This window comes from Chrysochloris asiatica, unplaced genomic scaffold (assembly GCF_000296735.1).
Source record: "Chrysochloris asiatica unplaced genomic scaffold, ChrAsi1.0 scaffold00091, whole genome shotgun sequence".
Lineage (NCBI taxonomy): Eukaryota > Metazoa > Chordata > Mammalia > Afrosoricida > Chrysochloridae > Chrysochloris > Chrysochloris asiatica.
The window spans coordinates 1-5,495 of record NW_006408609.1 but is presented as its reverse complement, the minus strand read 5'-3'; the positions used below and the strand labels follow the sequence as shown (position 1 = coordinate 5,495).

The following is a 5,495-nucleotide window of genomic DNA, read 5'->3' as shown; positions in this document are numbered from 1 at the left end:
ATGACTGGAAGTTTGTGGATGATCTTAGTATTGCTTGCCTCATTTATTGGGAAAAAATTGAATAGGATGTAGCCTTCAGCGACACAAGAGAATTACAAGTCAAGTCTAAAAAATTTAACATTTTCTTGTTGAAAGCAATGTCATAAAATCAAATAAAATTAAACAGATTTTACTTTTTCCTCACACACAAAAAACCATAAAAATTATGGAGGAGTACTTAACAGGAATTTTTTTTTTTTTTTTTTTTTTAAGTAACACAATTTTTCCTTTTAAGAGTCCTTGGGTAGTTATGACAGAATAGGTTCCACTTTTTGTTTGTTTCTTTGAACAGGGATTTTGGTCCAAAGTTGTGTTTGTTTTTAGTATCTGCTTCTGCCTCCCCCTCTATCAGATTGGCTTCCTCCATGGCCACCACCTCTTGGTGTTCTGCGGCTTGAACTGCTGTAGGAATCACGTGGAGGAGCGTACCTACCCCCTTTTCATAGAAGTGGGAAGCCCTCTTTCTTGTCTGCCAACCCGATCATGACCACTTGAGTAGAGATCACTTCGGCTACTTGAGTAACTGTCACAACTTCCACCAAATCCAGTCTCATGAGCTTCTGTAATCATCATAGTGACTGCTTCCACCTTAAGATGGTGGGGGCCCTCATGTAGGTAGAGCACTATATGAATTACCATAGCTCTCATAGGAATCTCTGTAGGAGCCTCCACTTGGATGGTCTGAATTGTCACGTCACGACCATAGCCGTCTCTATCACTATAGCCTCTGGATGGATAGTCATCACATGAACTGGAATGACCATTATCATGGTATGTATAATCTCTTGTTGGTGGTGCCTAATCTCTTGTATTATGAGAATTTGGGTAATCTCTGCTTAAATAGCTATCTTTAGTGGAATAGCCACTATCTCTTGTTGACAGGTACACATCTATCTGTACGAGAGGGCAAGGGTTCCCTTCTTGTTGGTCCTCCATAACTATCTCTTCCATGTGATACAGGGGCACTGCCTCCAATTCCATTGATACTGCGAGCTGGTCCTGAAGGAGCTGATCTTTTAGGGAGGACCTTTGTGGTTGTGGTCCTCTTTTTACTGGAAGTGGTCTCCTGAAAGAACTCATGCTAAAATTCATGGAATAGCCACCATCATCCATGTGTCCCCCAAGTGAAGTGGTCTCCTGGTTCCTCAACTGCCTCCTCTTCTATCGCTAAGGCCTCTTGGTGGGCCTCTGCTTCTTGGAGGTGGTGGGGGTCCATGCCTACCACTTTCAAATATTGGTTTAGTGGCTTGTTCCACCTTGATAGCTTTCCCATCCAAAGATTTTCCATTCATATCTCTGGCTGCATCTTTGGCATCTGCTGGGCTTTCAAAGGTGACGAAAGCAAATGCTCTTGATTTGTTGGTTTCATGGTCTTTTATCAAGAGTACTTCGACAATCTGTCCATATTGTCCAAATACTGCTTCCAGAGCTTTCTTGTTGGTTTCTGTATTGAGCCCTCCAATGAAGAGCTTTCCAGGGTGGTTGGTTTCAACCATTTTTCCCCAACAGTGAATGTTTGTGAAGTGACGATCATTTCCAGATCCTACTCGGCTGGCCCGGAGGCAATTTGTCACTACTTAGTACAAGTGCTGACTGCTGAGTCAGAGAAAGGAAGGAGGAAGCCGTTAGCACTACTGCGCAATGAGCTCATAGCAATTTTATGCACAAATAATGAGACACTGCTCAATTGAGTTATTGCCACTATCATTCTTATACTTGAGCCCTTCGTTTCAGCCACTGTGCCAACCCACCATATTGACCTTTCACTTTACCAAGCATAATTGATAAATACTTCTCCAGGTACAAGTCCCTCCTGATAACATAGTCTCCTAGATCATCATTTAATATGGCTGTTTAATTTGATGTCCATATATTGTATTTCTTTCAAGTGAGATGTTTAGCTGAAGAATAAGTTACACAGGTTTTCCCTACATGTATATATGATTATTTACAAAAATGCTTTTGGAAATTGATTAAAGATCTTCTCCAGTTTGCTGTTGTTGTTAAGTGCCATTGAGATGGTTCTGATACAATAAAAATCTTGTATAGGGTTTCCAAGGATCATCTGGTAGGCTTGAACTGCCAAACTGATGGTTCAAAGTCCAGTGTGTACCCTATAGTATTACACCATGAGTCATAAATCTTTTATATTTCAGTTATTCTCCCCTTATTGCATTGCAAACACATTGTTGAGTACTAAATCTATGTTGCTGCTGCTATGTGCTATTGAGTCAGTTCCAACTCACAGTGACCCTGTGTAGGATTTCGGAGACTATAAATCCTTATAGGAGAAGAAATCTCTTTTTCTTCCCATGGAGCTTCTGGTGGATTTGACTGCCGACCTTTTGGTTAACAACCCAACACATAACCCACCAGCTCTCCTTTGTCCTGTTTAATGTACTAGGGAAGTAGCACTGAGTACAAAAGAATATTATATTTTTGTGAACTTTCAGATAGCAGAACTGCTGAACTGATGGTTCACAGTCCAGTGTATATATTTAAACAATGCATATAAAATAAATTTATAAAACGTAATGAAACTATTATGAAGAAAATATAGTAAACACAATGACAGACTATTTTAAATGATTCAGTAGCATTTTCTAGCTGAAGAAGTACACTTGGAGCGCATATGAAACAGAAATAACAGCAAGTGCAAAAGCCCTGAGACAAATAAATGCAGAGTTCATTATGTAAAGAAATACATCTACTGTGTTTAGAAAACAAAGGGTAAGTTAGCAATGGGTGGTATTAATATTAGAGGAACAGGTAGAATCAAGATAATTTTAGCAACTTTAGACTATCTTAGTCTTCATCCTACAAGGATAATGTTGTTTCAGATGGGTGGCAAAACTAAATTATATATGTAATCCACACCTCTTGTTGCAACATGTTACAAAAAAAAAAAAACAAAAAAAAAAACACGTTACAGAGAATATAAAATTGATATAAGGAAGCACTTAAGAGGCAACAGGAGAAGCACATGTTAGAGATGATAGTGATTTGTATTGAATAGTAGCTGGGGAATGCTAAGCAAATGGTGAATTTGAGATAAATTGTAGGAAATCAGATGAATAGGGTTTGGTGTTGGATTTTATTTGTAAGTTAAAATAAATGGAATTTTCTTTGTTTCCTAGATGTCTATTTAATATCTCCAGGAGAGGACTAGCTCTGGAATGAGAAGGGATATGCAGTAGATTATAAATTCTTTCTGACACATTAATTTCTAGGTGCATTTGATATATTAAAATATATTTGCATATATGCAATCAAAGAAAATGTATGTCTTGAGTATATAAACATCTGAGTCATTTCTATCAAATTCTAACGTAAATTATGGATATGGATGAGAGCTCATCAAAAGCATAAAATCCTTCATAAAAATAATTGGAGAAAAATTTTATATTAGGCAAACACAATGGAGAGCTAAGATGAGGCATGAGAGGTGTAGCACAAAAAGTCATAAAACAAAGAAAACAAAACACAACAATAAACAGGTGATTTTAATTTCATGGAAATAAATTATAGGACCATTTCTGGAAAAAAAAAGGTTGAAATAGTTAATTCATGTCTTAAGGTAGTGTAAGATAAAGTTGTATTTATACCTTTGGATTTAAAAATGTGGAGTTTATTATTGACTTTTCAAATATTAGTTTCATTAAATATAGGAGTGGAAGCCAGATAAGTGTGAGAATGATTGAATAGGAAGTAAGGAAATGGAAATGCATAAGGTAAATATCTCTTTTGAAAATCTGACTCTGATTTCTTTGTTACTTCCATTCACTTTAACATTTCTACAGCAAGCTTCAGAGACTTTTTAAACTGTTATTATTTAACTTTTCCACAGTCTTTTATCATAGATGTAATCAATTTGATTACTTTGTATTCAATTTTGTGAGGTCCATGTGTATGTTGTTTGAAAAAGATATTTGAGAAGAATGAGAAATTGGTCTTACAAAGTTCTATAATGTGGTCTCCAGCATCACTTCTATCACCAATGCTATGTTTTCTAACTACTGAGATACTTACTCTTTGTTTTCAACCTATGCATTCCAATTAACCAGTAATTATCATAAATACATATCATACATCTTGATTACATATTTGGTATACTTCAAAAAGAAGAAGTTTGCAGAATTTTCTATTTCGTCATTACTGACTTTAGTAGTTGGTGTTAAAAAATTTGAATTATAGTAGTATTAACTGATCTTCCTTGTAAGTATATGGATGTTATCCTATCACAGACAACACTGTGCTTCAAGATAGATCTTGAAATGTTTACTATGTTGGAAGGACAAATGACATAGCATTCCTCATCAAAAAGATGATTGTCACATTTAAAATGGGCAATACCAGTTCATTTCTACTCACTAATGCCTAGGATATGGATCTTTATGCATTCCATTTCACGTTTAACTATTTTTAATTTTCCTCTAATCATACTTTGTGCATTCCATGTTTCAATAATGAATGGATATTTTCAGTGGCTTCTTCTTGTTTTGAGTTATGCCCCATTAGCATATGAAGATCCTGAAAGCTTTACTCCACTTTCATCATCATGGTGAACTCTATTTTTATGAGTCACCTCTTTCCCATTTGTATTTTGAGTTCCTTCTAACCTGAAGGGCTCATCTGGCACTATATCGCAATGGTCCATTGCTGTTTATAAGTTTTTCAGTGACTTAATATTCAGAAAGAATCTGCCTTTCCTTCTTTCTTAACCTGTCTTAGTCTGGAAGCTCCATTGAACACAGAAGTAAATTCATCTACTTATAACAAACTGATTTTTGACAAAGGGCCAAATATATTAAGGCTAGACAGAGGATATTTATACATGGGTATTTATCTTTCTTACAAAAACAATTATGTATGTGATGGAACATGTTGTTGTTAAGTGCCATCGAGTTGGTTCCAACCCATAGAAACACTGTATAGGGTTTCTGAGGAGCTGCTCATGAGCTTGAATGGTTGACCTCACAGTTCAAATGTATTTGCAGTCTGGTGCATTAACTCATGGTGCCACACCAGGACATTTGTTGTTCTTGTTAGATGCCATCGAGTCAGTACCAACTCATAGCAACCTTATGCACAGCAGAACGAAACACTGTCCAATCCTGGGCCAACCTTACTATTGTTGTCACGCTTGAGTCCATTGATGCTGCCACTTAGCCAATCCATCTCATTGGGGACCTTCCTCTTTTTCTCTGACCCTCCACCCTACCAAACATGATATCTTTCTCCAGTGACTGGTCCCTCCTGACACTATGTCTGAAGTATGAAAGACAAAGTTTGGCCATCTTGGCCTCCAAGGAGCACTCTGGCTGCACTTGGATCTATTGGTTCTTTTGGCAGTCCATGGCAGTTTCGATATTCTCCTCCAACACCATAACTCAAAAGCATCAATTCTTCTATGGTCTTCCTTATTCACTGTCCAGCTTTCACATGCATATGAGGTT

The 5,495-nt window shown here is 36.9% G+C and overlaps 1 pseudogene; it reads right to left on the bottom strand.

Moving 5' to 3' along the window:
* Positions 1-359: 359 nt before the first annotated feature.
* Positions 360-1,535, bottom strand: LOC102828673 (annotated as a pseudogene).
* Between the last annotated feature and the right edge of the window lie 3,960 nt (positions 1,536-5,495).